The following is a 16,383-nucleotide window of genomic DNA, read 5'->3' on the forward strand; positions in this document are numbered from 1 at the left end:
ATTCAGAATATGGAAAATACATCGCTGTACTTGTTTAGGGGCTCAATTCTGGGAATACTTGCCAATAGTATTTGTTTCCAATACTTGTTAAGGGTAGGGTTTCACACGCCAATACTTGATAAGGGGTGCATTTTCAGAATATGGAAAATACGTATTTAGGGTGCTTTTCAAGACCCCATGGTCGCACATGGTATCCACTCGTCAATGGAAGTGGCCCCTCCGGGCACAGGATATGATACTAGTGAACAATCTTGAATTGGTTATACATGTACATGTAGATCATATAATATCAGCTCAACTTCACTGGATTGCAACATGTATTTTCATAAGAACTCAGATTTCCACACATTTTTTGGGGGTGCTCTTTTGGGCAATTTTTACATGTATACATATATACATGTACATGTTAGAATTTATGATTGCAAGGTGCAATGCATACTGTGCACAACAAATCATCCATTTGCACAAGTTCTCAACTCACAGTCCTGAGTGATTGAAACAACAGCAAGAATACTGTCAAAAATGAACATCATCACCCGTATTCTCAAGTCCAGTAATACATACATGTAGCTTTCAATGTCTCTAAGGGCCAATTATTATTTAAAGGGAAGTCAAATATGTCAACATTTTGTTTGCTACATGTTTCGCATTATTACTACATGTATGTATGCGTACTTTACATGTAATCTTAACATCTTTCCTCAATCCTCATGCTTAAAGGGGTACTATGGGCGGAAATTCTTTATAAAAAGAGTAAAATTCACAGAGGAAAATGGTGAAAATTTCATCAAAATCTGATAACAAATAGCAAAGTTATTGAATTTTAAAGTTTAGCAAATGTGATTAATAACAGTTATACATGTACATGTATGCATGTCATCATGAATATTCATTTGGTGGGCTGATGATGTCACATCCCCACTTTTAGTAATGTTATACACAAAATCATAATGTTTTTTTTTTGGTTCTTGAAGGAAAAAATTGAATAAAACTAATTTCATATAATAAAATACAAAAAAACAAGTGGGAATAATGACATCAGTTTGCTCATTGAATATTCAGTCCCGTATTGTGCTCCTTTGTCCCGACAAACCCTTCCCGGGACGCCCATTTGTCCCGTATTTCAGAATATTGAACAAAATATAACTAATACATAGAAAAGTGAAGAATTTTCATCAAATAACCAACAGATGACGAAGCAGACAACAATAAAATCGATAACTGTAAACTTTTGCAAGTTCTGCAGTCAGTTTCTTGCTACCTAAATACATTGCAAACAAATACATGTAGTTCCGAAAAAATTTTCTTTGATCTCCACACAAACACACCCGTGCAAAGTCAGCATACACATACATAATGTACAGGTACTACAATGTAGCTCCTGCATGCACGTGGCCTGCACTGGCCTCCTGCATGTGTGTGGTACAGGTAAGCCTCTTGTCGAGGCCCTGGCGACTGCTTCCCGAGCGAAGCGAGGTACATGTAGGCCTGGCGAGCGCAGCGAGCCAGGGCCTCTTGACATCTGAGCTGAATTATATATTCATGAGGAACGTCTTCCTAATGAATATACATGAGTCATGATATTACCGGTCACCTAGTAAACCAATGAAATGTCAACGCTGTTTCGTCCGGGTTCGGAATACTATAGTTGTCCACAATTCTGCAGGGGATTCATTTAATTGCGGGACACTTAAGGGGATATAACCAGCAAAATGCTACAAGTAGTGGTACTACTACTACTAGTACTGGCCGTAACAGACCCATCACCGCCCGAAACTTCCAGGGAGATACTGGTCAGCCGCTGGTCAGACTCGAGTCAAGGGGAAGCAACTCCACTCCAGCATTCCCTCACTGCACCGCGGAGATCGATAATTGACGCATAGTGGAATCGCATGAAAGATTACATTTTTTCCATATGCAGATTCAGTGCAGATTTAATTTCATCAACTTGCAAATCCTTAAATCAGTCAATATTCAGCATTTTAGAGGCATATTCAATGCTCTTTGATATTTCGTCGTCACTCTTCGCCAAGAATCCACGGGTCGCCATTACAGATGAGCTCATGAATATTCAATATGAAGTCATAGCAGCCCGCGCTCTCATTGGATGATTTTCACCGACCAGTTTTTGGTCGGAATATTGGTAAAAACAATAAACAAGTGGAATGCCTCTGGCCGTCTCACCTGCATCACGCGATTCAATATAGCAGCAGTGCTGATTTTGAAAACTACTATAACTCGCACAAGATGTTCAGTGATACTTGGTTACTCTTATTTCCACGTTTTATGAACTAGACCAATACACTTATAGAGATATGATGGCAATTCAACAAATACCCCCAACGTGGCCAAAGTTCTTTGACCTTACATGACCTTTGACCTTGATCATGTGACCTGAAACTCGCACAGGATGTTCAGTGATACTTGATTACTATTATGTCCAAGTTTTATGAACTAGACCAACACACTTTCAAATTTATGGCTGTAATTCAACAAATACCCCAATTTGGCCAAAGTTCATTGACTCTAAATGACCTTTGACCTTGATCATGTGACCTGAAACTTGCACAGGATATTCAGTAATACTTGATTACTATTATGTCCAAGTTTCATGAATCAGATCCATAAACTTTCAAAGTTATGATGGTAATTCAACAGATACCCCCAATTCGGCCAAAGTTCATTGACCCTAAATGACCTTTGACCTTGGTCATGTGATGTGAAACTCATGCAGGATGTTCAGTGATACTTGATTAACCTTATGTATAAGTTTCATGAACTAGGTCCATATATTTTCTAAGTTATGATGACATTTCAAAAACTTAACCTTAGGTTAAGATTTTGATGTTGATTCCCCCAACATGGTCTAAGTTCATTGACCCTAAATGACCTTTGACCTTGGTCATGTGACATGAAACTCAGGCAGAATGTTTAGTAATACTTGATTAACCTTATGGCCAAGTTTCATGAACTAGGTCCATATACTTTCTAAGTTATGCTGTCATTTCAAAAACTTAACCTCAGGTTAAGATTTGGTGTTGACGCCGCCGCCGCCGTCGTCGGAAAAGCGGCGCCTATAGTCTCACTCTGCTATGCAGGTGAGACAAAAACAAAAGAAAGTCGGTGAAATTCGGCTCAGATGTCAAGAGGCCCTGTCTCTCGCGGCGCTTTGCTTCGCCATGTTCACTCGGAAAGCAGCCGACAGGGCCTAGACAAGAGGCTAGGTACAGGTAGGATCGGAGCAGATTCTCATGGTGCACACAATCTCACTTGATAAACAGTTTTCCCACCAAAATAATCACGAAATAGGCAGGAAATTTTTATACTTTATTTATAGATTCTGAGATTACTGATTTGGTGATGTAATCGGAGGAGCAAGTCTACATTGAATTTTCATAACTACATGTACTGTAGATCTAGTTCTTTCAGCTTTCGTTTTAAGTCTTGTTGTGATCAGTGCCAACTTTTAATGGGATGAGAGATGCCTGTGTGTGATGCCAGGATGTTTCATCTAATTTTTTAGCTTTTAAAAATTTAAAAAAAAAAAAAAAAAACTCAAACACATGTACCATTTTTGCTAGATGATTGGATTTTTGTTTTTTGTTTGAAGTTTGAACTTTTTTCCTCTTTCTTTCTTTTCTATCCTTCCTGCTTGCCTGTTTTTTGTTCCATCTTCATTTCCAATCTTTCCTAGCTTTCTTTCCTGATCCTTTCCCTCTCTCGTTCATTTTTCTTTCCTTCCTTCTTTCTCTTACATTCCTTCTTTTTTTAAATTTCCTTTTTTTTATTTCCTTCATTCTTTCTTTATTTAAACTTTTCTTTGCTTCCTCCTCCCTTAATCTCCTTTCTCTTTTCGTTTTTTCTCTCCTTCCATTATTTTCTCTTTTTTTTTCATTCTCTCCTCCCTCTCTTTCATCCTTTCTTTCTTTTTCTTTTTTTCCTTCTAATTCTTTTCCCTTTTTTTTCCTTTCCTTCCTGTTTTTCTTCTTTGTTTCTTTCTTTCAAAAAATGAAGGAAACATTTTAATTTCCTTCATTCTTTAATTCTTTTTTCCTCCTCTTTATTTATTTCCTTTCTCTCCTTTATTCTCTCTTTCACACAATTATTCATCTTCCCTTCCTTTCTTTTTCTTTCTTTCTGTATTCATTTCAAAGAAAAACGGAAAACTTTTTTTTTTCATCCGTTTAATTATTCTAACTTTCTTTCTTTTATTTTTATTCTTTTTCCTTTATTTTCCCCTTCATTTTTTTCTTTCTTTTCTCTCAATTCATCTCTTTTCTTTCCTTCCTTCTTTCCTTCACCCTCCCTTCCTTTTCTTTATAATTATTCACAAGTCTATCATAGTGTAGCCTTCTTTGTTGATTTTTTTTTATTAAGACCTGGCTCGGTCGATCCGCTCATGCAGCGTGCTTTGACGATTGTCCCGTATTTCATTTTGTAAAATCTGGTCACCCTGGGGCCCGTTTCTCAACACCGTCATAAGTCTAACTTCTTGACTAACTCGGAGATAGTGAGCTACTTGTCCGCTAACCGTTTCACGAAGCCCTCTTTACCAAGATCGGGTACAACAACCTCACTAAATATTTATGACACCTCCGAACCTGTCATAACTTCTTTCTTAATGCCTTAGTGGCATCACATGGGTAGACTATGACAAGCAAAAGTGCCTAGATATTTGAAAATAACAATCTTACGTAATCAATCATATAGGTTGAAATTACACCACAAAACAAGTGGGATAATGCATTCAATGATAATTCTAATAAAAAGAAACTATAAAAACTGTTGGTAAAACGCCACAAAACCATTCAGTTTGAAATAGTAAAATGACTTAATCGATAAAGATTCTACCACGTCAGGCCATCCATAACTGGACTCGTATTTGTTGTTTTCAGACTCCTATTAACATTTGGATAAATTCTATCTCTAACTTATGCATATAATTTGTAAAATATCGTATGTTTCGGTATAAATGATTGAAAATGTTTCGTTAAACTATATTTTGATGACGTTTGGAATCGTAAAAGACCGTATAATTATCATAATTTTACAAAGAAAACCGTTATGGTTTACTTTCGTAAACTATCAAAATTGGATATCCCGGGGGTACCCATCTCAACGTCCACAAGTGATTTTTTAGTCATGAAATGAATTATTCATAATTTAATTTTCTGTGCAATTGAATGCTCCAGTCTTCATGGTCTAAGTATGTATGATGCATAATTCACCTGTGCTATTATTTTAACAAGATTTATTTCCCAATTCATCACAATATTTGCAATTTTGTCATAATTTTTCTTTTTGAAAATTATGCTATATTGTGACTAAGGCTACGTCTCGTCTGCTCTTTTTACCGATAGTATCGATATCAATGTATTCTAGTTAGGAAGCCTTTCGAGAAACAGGTTTAGTAAGATTGGAACTAACTCCGTGGTTGGTGGATAAAGATATGACTAACTTGTCCATGTGTTGAGAAACGGGCCCCTGGAACACAGGCCAATGGGTGTTTGTTAATAAAAATCTCAGTGTACTTTGTACAGTCAGTGTATGGTGATGCTCTGAAGAGTTCATTGAAAGTCATTTGTCCAAGTGCAGTGTTATGAAAACAATTCACATCTGTTGTCTCCATTCAAAACTTCACTTTGACCCACATTTTACGCAATCTATTCTATAGATAGTAAAATATAAAAAAAATCATGTTAACTGAACTGGAAGCACAGATTCTCTAAAAAAGGGAAAGCAGCAATTGATTACAATTTATGCACGTATGTACAGTGCATTTTACATGTACACAAGTAGGCCTACATTGCAGCATGGTAGGTTATAAATTAAGTTTACAGAGATCTACATGTTATTGTACATGTACATGAACAACATGCTGGGGGAAAAAAATTGAAGTCTTGCGATATGGCGATATGGCAACATAGACAATTGAACAAAAAACTTTAAAGGTTAAGTCCACCCTAACAAAAAGTTGATAATAAAAAGAGAAAAATCCAACAAGCATTAACACTGAAAATTTCATTAAAATCGAATGTAAAATAAGAAAGTTATGACATTTTTAAGTTTCTCTTAATTTCACAAAATAGTTATATGCACATCCTGGTCGGTATGCAAATGAGGGGACTGATGACATCACTCACTATTTCTTTTGAATTTTATTATACATGTATGAAATATTATAATTTTCTGCTGATTGTCCTGTGAAACAAAGTTTTATTCCTCCCTGAACATGTGGTATTACCATTGTTATAGCATTTATGTTTCAGTTAAGTTTGCCCTTAATGTCAAATTGGTAAAAATTGAAATACTGTATGATTCAAACAAACAAGTGAAACGTCTCTTGCAGTCTCACCTGCATTACGCAATTCGATATACAATGTAGCAGCAGTGATGACTTTAAAAACAACTATTAAAGGACAAGTCCACCCCAACAAAAAGTGATTTGACCAAATAGAGAACAATCCAACAAACATAACACTGAAAATTTCATCAAAATCGGATGTAAAATAAGAAAGTTATGACATTTTAAAATTTTGCTTAATTTCACAAAACAGTTATATGCACATCATGGTGGGTATGCAAATGAGGAGACTGATGACGTCATCCACTCACTATTTCTTTTGTATTTTATTATATGAAATAGGGAATATTCTATTTTTCTCCTCATTGTCAAGTGAAACAACAATTAATTCCTCCCTAATCATGTGAAATTAGCATTGTTTAATACGATATGATTCAGTCAAGTTGGTCCTCATTGTCAAATCTATAAAAAATGAAATATTGTATAATTCAAACAATAAAAAACAAAAGAAATAGTGAGTGAGGGACATCATCAACTTTCTCATTTGAGTTGTGCATACACTGTATCACTGTTTTGTGAAAAATAAGCAAAATTTTAAGTGTCATAACTTTCTTATTTTACATCCGATTTTGATGAAATTTTCAGCGTTTCGCTAGTTTGATTTTTCTCTATTTATTCAAATCAACATTTTTCTGGAGTGAACTCGACTTTTGAATAATTATTCACGAAAGAAACACTCATTTGATAATAAAATACTACAGCATGTCCATTGACCCAACATGACCTTTGACCATGATCATATGACCTACATTGTAAGACATGTGCAAAATAATCATTCATACTTGATTACCCTTATGTCTATGTTTCACGAACTACATTGTACATGTACAATGTACATGTAGATCCATAAACTTTTTAAAGTTATGATGCCAACTCAACAGATTTCGATATTGATTCCCCCAACATGGTCTAAGTTCATTGACCCTAAATGACCTTTAACCTTGGTCATGTGACCTGAAACTCAGGCAGGATGTTCTATAATACTTGATTACCCTTGTGTCCAAGTTTCATGAACTAGGTCCATACAGTTTCTAAGTTACAAGTATATGACTTTTCAAAAACTTAAAACCTTGGTTAAGACTTCAATGTTGACGACACTGCCGCTGCTGTCGCCGTCGTCGGAAAAGCAGCACCTATAGTCTCGCTCTGCGTCGCAGGTGAGTCAAAAACAAAATTGTGAGTGATGAACGTCATTGACTCTCTCATGTCACTGAGATGTGCATATAGACCTAACTGTTTTGTGAAAAATAAGCGAAACTTTAAAATATCATAACTTTCTTATTTTACATCCGATTATGATGAAATTTTCAGCATTATGCTTGTTTGATTTTTCTCTATTGATTCAGAGCAACATTTTAGAGTGAACTTGACCTTTAATGTAACTTCTGAAGGTTTCCATGGCGAAGAATATAAAAAGTGTACATGTAGTAGGTTTCACGGTACACCATGTATCTTTGAAGTGGTGGCTTTTGTCATTCATGCTAATCATAGCGGGAATGATAACTGACGGCATTTCCGGTCGTCGCTGGTTTTGCGCCCCAATTTTGTGTGTTGTCACCCACGTCCGCATATGTGGATGTCATGTGACTTATCTAGCCAATCAGAGACATGTACCCTGCAAGGTACCATGCAGTCAGACTGCAGGTCCCAAGAAAGTGGCTTCTTTCATCCAAGTGATATTCATGACTTGAGATGTTTTGCATATTTAATGAGCTTGATGCGGACCAAAACACCTCTTTTCATTCGGTCATTGCTGCTCTAATTGTGCATCGAATTTCATGAATTTGGTACCATTGTAAAGAAGAAGAATCATTCTTTCAGGTCATGTGTTTGGATTTATTCAAAGATTTTGTAATATAGGTTAAAATTTTAATCTAAAATATGCTACAAAATAAATATTTTCACCTGACAAAAGCTGCTATTTTCACACTTTACTTTTGTTTGAGCCCAAATGATTTTTATATCATGATAAAGCTGAATATGTATGCTTTAAAATGATATAGGTTTCAAAATAAGAATTGGTTTAATCGGGTCAAGATCACACTTTTCATTGGCCAAGTACATAAAGCAGCTTGAAAACAAGAATACTGCTCTCTGATTGGTCAAAGAGACCACACAATGGCAAATTCCAACGGTTCCAGTGCCTGGGTTCGTGGGAAGGTAACACTTCCCATGTGGTAATCTCCTCAAATACCCCGCGCCTGTTGTTCTGTGAACCTTATCCAGCCAATCAGAACTCTAGATTTCTTGCAAGTGCAAAATTTCAGAAATCTCGTCTTGTACCTTGGTGGGAAAAGTGTGATCTTGACCCGATTAAAAGGTGCCGCATATCAAGATTGGCATTGTGAGAAAGGACAGAAGTCCAGCTTTATGGTGATATAGATATCATTGAGGCTCAAAATAAAAAGTTTTGCACAATTTGCAAAAGTAAACAGAGGAAGAAATTTCAGTTTTAAGGCACATTTTCAGGCCAGAAATTTACTTATTTAACAAAATATTGTATACAAAATAAATAACCAATATGAAAGAGTAACTTTTACTCTATCTGATGGTGTAATAATATTTCATTTAACTTGAGGTTAAAACAGGTAAATTCTTAGAGAAAGAAAATCTCACGAATCACGAGATTTTGCAAGGAGGAGGATTCAGCCACGAGATGATTTGGATGAATCTGGCCTTTTTGCTCATTAGCATAGGGACCTGCGGTCTGACTGCATGCATATGGCACAGGGAAAAAATTAATTATTTTTTTTCGGGGGCTCCATTTTCATTATTTTGTAAAATTTCGGGGGCTCCATTTCTACCTTTCGGGGGCTCCTTTTTGCATTTCGGGGGCTCTTTTCAAATGCTACGCTTTTGTATTTTGAGGAATACATGTACCTGTTCACTTATTAATGAATTATTACTTATTTAATATTGTATGATTTTTTTAGTTATTTTTTCATGCTTAGAATCTTGGATGTGTGTGTGTTTGTGTGGGTGTGACTGTGAGTTGAACTTGGATATAAATGAATTCAATATCTAATTTCTACTCCATCTATTCCAGTACAATAACCTGTACTCGGCCATGACTTGTAATAAAGGCCCACATACCCTAACTTTTCCTGAAGTTCTTTGAAAACGCAGATCTCCACGAAAATTGCATTTCTCTATGGGGGAGTCTAAATTTGGTGAGAATGAACTCATTAATAACTTAAATATACATGACAATGAAGAAATCATCAAGCTTCATTGGCAGTTTTGAATAATATACCCGAAATGTAAACTCTGTCTGAAACAGAAAATCACCATCATTGAGGCCTTTACTTAGCGAATTGTCCCCCAGAGCTCGGGCAGAGAGACAGAGCTCAGACTGGCCAGCTAGTACAAGTGCCAACACGTACGTACTGTACGTGAGCCTCCCGCCGGCTTTGTAAAATAGATGGAGCTTTGTTTGATGATTTATTGTCTGATATTTACCTCATCCCCTAGAAAAATAAAACAACTTATTTTTAAGTTATAATCAGCGAATAAGATAAGTTTTTTGGATGTAACTAGGCCGATTTGAAAAGCAAAGCTGAATGACAACTCACCAATGCGAGGTTACTAGACTCTTGGAATTTTTTTCCTGTGTAATTCGACTTATTTTATCACAGAATTGTGATATCTGTATGGGAAAATGTGCATTAGAAATTGCACATGGTGGTAGTCATGATGGATCCCTATACATGCAACTGTTTCCCGACCATTGCGTTGATTTTTTTTTCATACCATGTGTGTGGAAAAACGTGGTACCGGTACCGGTACTGAAAAAAAGACGCAACTTCGGAATTTGAAACTGTGCCTCGGCGTGCTATTTCCAAGGCTTGTTCATGGTTTTGAGTGCGGATTTTTTATTATTTTTAAATGGTAAGCGGAGCTCGAGCATATGGCGCTCGTGGGCCGCTGAGTTGTTATCGCTCGGCAATAATTTCGGGGGGCGACATTAAGATTTTATGTTGCCCCCGAAAGCATGATTTTGGGTGATTTCGAGGGCGACTTTAGGCATTTCCGTAGCGAATTCGCCCGCCGCCCCCGTGTATTTTTTTCGCTGATATGGCACTTCGACAGAGTATATAAGGCCTGCTTTTACAAACTTTGCTCATTCTCCTGAGGACGACAAGAACACACTTGTCGAAACGTTGAGATTGAGTGGTCCTTTTCAGGACCAACACTTGCCCAAGAAAGATACATGGTGTACCATGAAACCTACTACACTTACTATTACATACACAGTACATGTACTTGACCTTTAAGTTTCACAAATTCATCAACATTTAATACTGTAAGAGTTGGTAGAGATCTGACGTTAGAGGAAAGTCTTCCCCAATGTTTTTGTGGGTTTTTTTTCTGGAATTTACATGACAAACTTTTCATCAGGGTGAACTTCCCCTTTAATTGGCAATTACTCCTAAACTTCTTCAATTGATCACTGCAATATACAATGTACTACAGTTGTATCTCTCTTTTTGTTTTCTTTTTATTGCGCCTTGGGCACTTTGCAGACTGGATTTGGGGCACTTATTATTAATGAATATAGAGCTGACTTAGCCACTTTTCAGGCCAGAATCATACTGATAATCGTGATTATATTAGTTTAAAATACGGTTTGGTGACTTGCGTCCATGCTTATTTTCATTTAAAGGACAAGTCCACCCCAAAAATGTTGATTTGAATAAAAAGAGAAAAATCCAACAAGCAAAACACTGAAAATTTCATCAAAATCGGATGTAGAATAAGAAAGTTATGACATTTTAAAGTTTTGCTTAATTTCACAAAAAAGTTATCTGCACATCCTGGTTGGTATGCAAATGAGAAGACTGATGACATCATCCACTCACTATTTCTTTTGTATAAATTTCATTATATGAAATATTCTAATTTTCTCCTCATTGTCAAGTGAAATAATAATTAATTCCTCCCTGAACATGTGGAATTAGCATTATTTGATACTATATGGTTCAGTCAAGTTGGTGCTTATTGTCAAATCTGTAAAAATATGAAATATTGTATAATTCAAACAATAAAAAAACAAAAGAAATAGTGAGTGATGGACATCGACTGACTCATTTGCATGTCACTGGGTTGTGCATATCACCGTTTTGTGAAAAATAAGCGAAACTTTAAAATGCCATAACTTTCTTATTTTACATTCGATTTAGATGAAATTTTCTACATTATGCTAGTTTGATTTTTCTTATTCAAATCAACGTTTTCTGGGGTGGACTTGACCTTGAAATGACATTTCAGAACTGTTTCTCAACACCACTCTTTTTCTCCTCTTGCTCTTTCACCTTTATTCTCCCCTTCTCCATTGCTTTGTCATGTTCCTTTCCTACCTGTCAAACTACATGTATGCACATCAATCCAGAATATTCTCATTTAACAGACATATCTGAGATTCTGAATGTTGTGCTAACTTTTTGGACAGGGAAAGAAACATAAATTAATAAAGCCCAAATACATGTAATAGTTGTACTTGAATGAAATGGAAGTGTTGTACAAGCATCATGATAGTTTACAAAGAGACTGTAAAACTGCCATCATACTCTTGAGATACACACCAAAGCAGGTGAAATTTTGCACTTCGTAAAGATGAAGAAAAGTACTTTAAAGTTTCACAGAATAAAATCAGCTAGCAACCCTTAACACTATTTCACTACCAACGTTGTGGTAGTGAAATGTGCGGGGTAGATTTTTACTCTACAGTGAAGCCCTATTGGTTTAGGATATCAATTTCATGATGGCGAGCCCGTTTTTACACTAGCCAGGTCCAGAACTAGATTGAGATCCAAAATTTTCTACATGATGTATTGTAGATTCTAGATCTAGATTTCTCAGCTCAGCAGAGTTTTTCTCCACTGTATTCTTCCTCCGTCGTTTCCAGAGAACCACCACTATGACCACAGTTCAGAATGCACAGAGAACCACCACTATGACCACAGTTCAGAATGCACAGAGAACCACCACTATGACCACAGTTCAGAATGCACAGAGAACCACCACTATGACCACAGTTCAGAATGCACAGAGAACCACCACTATGACCACAGTTCAGAATGCACAGAGAACCACCACTATGACCACAGTTCAGAATGCACAGAGAACCACCACTATGACCACAGTTCAGAATGCACACGCCAATGCCATATAGCCTACCAAGGAGAGCCTATTATTAATAGCATGTTGTCAGATTGTTCTAACGTTAAGGGGTTTAACTCGCATACTGATATGACTGAAGCCGCTCACAAACTGATGCAGCAGGCCTACAGCAAAGACTACCAGTATGGCAAGTTCCCCCAAGTCCTCCTCGTCTGTGCATCTGCGCAATGTAAGAGAAGATACGTAACAAACACAAACTTTACTGTTTATGCAATACATGTTGGGGAGGCAGCGTAGCTCAGTAAGTTAGAGCGCATGTTTCGGATAAGATCGTAGATCTCAACATGAGGGATTCGAGTCCCGCTCATGCCGAAATGCGTCTAACAAAAAATCTGATGCTATAGCGTTGTGTGTTAGCGTGCCTCACCACTGTATTATTCAGTGCAGGTGTGAATGCAGTTGGCAAACACTCCGTCCATCAAAAAGGATGCAAATGTTGGTCCCGTGTATAGGAGAGTCACAACCTATGCACATTAAAGCCAATATACTATTCGTCAAAGAGTAGGGTGTTCACCCGGTGTATTGCACCTGCCGGTCCCAGCAAAATTCAGGTCAAGTCAATCTTGACGTTCATATGCCATAATCATCAATATAATGATTGTGGGTATTTAAAAGAAAGACAAGACAAGTCTAGCGTGTTTCTACAGTCTTACAGAGAATCGGTTTATCTTTTCTGGAATCGAAAAACTGTATCGCCCTCACACAGTAAATTAAACCAACCTGTTTCTACAGAGCAAATAATCCGATTAGATCTAACTCACATTCCGCGTCACAAATAAACGGACTAACATGGCAATAACCACCTCCCAGAGGTGGTTATTGCCGCATCGCGTCTGTTTCTACTTAGTACTTGTACAGTGAAATTTTCTGGAATTCTGGATAGATACGTGCATACATGTACTATAGATCTAGACTAGATTCTACTATTTCTAGATCTACTTATTTACATTTACAATTCATGTGTAGTATGTACGCAGGTAATTAACGATTCTCTGTTATGATGATGTCTGTAGAATTTAGAAAAACGCTGATAGATAGATCAAGGCCCTAGAGATATTCATTTAAAAATCTGACCCAGAATGGTGGAAAAATAATGAATTTGGGATATTTCATGTGATTTCATGTGACGCCTCAAATTGCAGGCTTTTGAATTCTCATCAAATTCCCCAAATCGTGTGCAAAGTGAATGGGTGCGCAGAAATGGCCATGCCCATGATGGGGTACCATTTTTGTGTTCATTCTGAAAAAGACTGCCCAACGTTTTTTTCCATTGACCATAGATCTAGGCCTACCGCCTTTTTACCGGTAATAGTAATACCGTACCTTTCTTTCTATTTATTTTTATGAGCTTTTTGTCACACTTATATTTATAAGGAACATTATCAACTGAAAGATTTTGTGAAATAAAAGGAAATTCATGTTAAATCTTAACTCAATTCGTTAGGTTCGTAGACTTGGCTTGGAGACCACCATCATACCGCATTACCGGTACCGGTACGTTGGCTCGCGCATGTACAGGAGGACCGTACCTATACCACCAGTATACCGTACTGGGATCTGGCGCTGGCCCGACGACTGTACGACAGCGGAACTTACCTTAAAGTTAAATAGGCTTTACTATATCGAGTGGGTACGGTATCACACGGTTGGGGAAAGTTTTCTAATTCAATCGATGTTTTGGCCGGCTCAGTGATAATTAAATTCCATATTCCAATCATGAGGTATTTTGCATAAATAAATAAATGCTCTTGTGCGTTCTAGTCCAAGCTCGAGACGATCACAAATTGACGTTTTTCATACTTTTTCCGAACGGCACGGCACCAAACAATTTCCCAAATGAGCAGTGTGCACGCCGTGCATGCATGCAGAATTTAGCAAGCAAACAAGAGGTCGGGGACGGCATATGCAGGCGTCGTGTCGTGTGATTTTGAGAAATTGGAGCGGAGTGCATAATGGACATTAACTTACCGGCATCTTGAGATTCATGCACCCGGCGCACTCCGGGGAGAGTGATTGTCGCAGCGCTGAAGTTCTAGGTCGATGAGATAACACAGGGCGACGTGTGCAAAGAGTAAATTGCCTCCTTGCCCCGAAATCGAATCCGAGATGATAAAATCGAAAGGATGCCTAATACGACGATAACAGAGCTTCAAGTATCTACTTATCATTAAAAAGAAGAGCTTGATTTCACTTGAGCTAGCATGTTAAAATAACTCTTCCTTGAGCTATCTAGGACTAAATGAAAGAAAAATGTTCACAAAGTTCTTTGTTGTTATAAATCCTGCAATATAAGCCAATATGCAATGTAAACATCGATGATTCACTTCATTTTTTCTGCTCATGTAGTTGGGGTAGTTCCGCATGTTTGAGGTTGACGCACTTCAGAATCGTTTATTTTCTACCATTGAGTAAATGAAATAATTATGCCTGGTCATTTAATTTGACATTTTCTGCAACTTTTTCCATTTTCCTGGTCATTTAATTTGACATTTTCTGCAACTTTTTCCATTTTCTTTCACAAGAATAATATCGATTCCAAATCGGGCGGGGCGTGGAACCGGGGGGAGTTAGGGGATTTCAGAGGCTCCTCTCCCCCACATTTTTTCCCAAAATTAACTGTGTACAAAAACATAAACTGACCATGCCTTTTTGCATGCCGGTCAATCTACGGTACGATTAGGGAGGGAAGGTTTCATGAAAGAACTTGCTTGTCGGATTACTAGTATCCGAAAGTTACCATATAACAGTCAGGGCCGAATCCAGGATTTTCCAAAAGGGAGGGGGGCACATTTCCCCGAGGAAAAATTTGACAAAAATAAAGGTCTTCACTTCACTTTTAACGGCATTCTTACATTACAAATTGTGATTGTGCCTCTCAAAGTGGGGGGGGGGGGGGCACGGGCCAGATCTGACTAGACTGCCTTTCAGCCATTGGCGCACATGTGGGGGGAGCTTGGGGATTGACCCCTCCTCCCCATATATACATATATATACATATATATATATATATATATATATATATTAATATATATTGTAAAGAAATGGATAAAGAGAACAATTAATGGTAGGCGTAGCTTAAATCAAGGTTCCCCAGAGCTATCTACCCTTTGGAAAAATTGGTGATGCCGAAAAAATGTCTCTGCCGGGAATCGAACCCGGGCCCCAAGCTTTGAACGCCGGTGCCTTAACCACTAGACCACAGAGACGGGTTAGTGGCTAGGGCGACCCCGATCCGATTGACCGTCAGATATTAATATATATATATTAATATATATATATATATTATATATATATAAATTATATACATGTACTACAGCTTTGGCAACTCCTTTATTTGAATATTGTGTGAAAGAAATTGATGAAGAGAACCATGGTAGGCGTAGCTTAAATCAAGGTTCCCCAGAGCTATCTACCCTTTTTGGAAAAATTGGTGATGCCGAAAAAATGTCTCTGCCGGGAATCGCCCTAGCCACTAACCCGTCTCTGTGGTCTAGTGGTTAAGGCACCGGCGTTCAAAGCTGGGGGCCCGGGTTCGATTCCCGGCAGAGACATTTTTTCGGCATCACCAATTTTTCCAAAAAGGGTAGATAGCTCTGGGGAACCTTGATTTAAGCTACGCCTACCATTGTTCTCTTCATCAATTTCTTTCACACAATATATAAATAATATATATATATATTAATATATATATATATATTAATATATATATACATTATATATATACATTATATATATATATATATATATATATATATATATATATATATATATATATATATACTAAGATATATATCAAAATAAAATCTGTTGGAACTAAGTACAATGCATTACCACTTTGC

This window comes from Lytechinus pictus, chromosome 4 (genome assembly GCF_037042905.1).
Source record: "Lytechinus pictus isolate F3 Inbred chromosome 4, Lp3.0, whole genome shotgun sequence".
Taxonomy (NCBI): domain Eukaryota; kingdom Metazoa; phylum Echinodermata; class Echinoidea; order Temnopleuroida; family Toxopneustidae; genus Lytechinus; species Lytechinus pictus.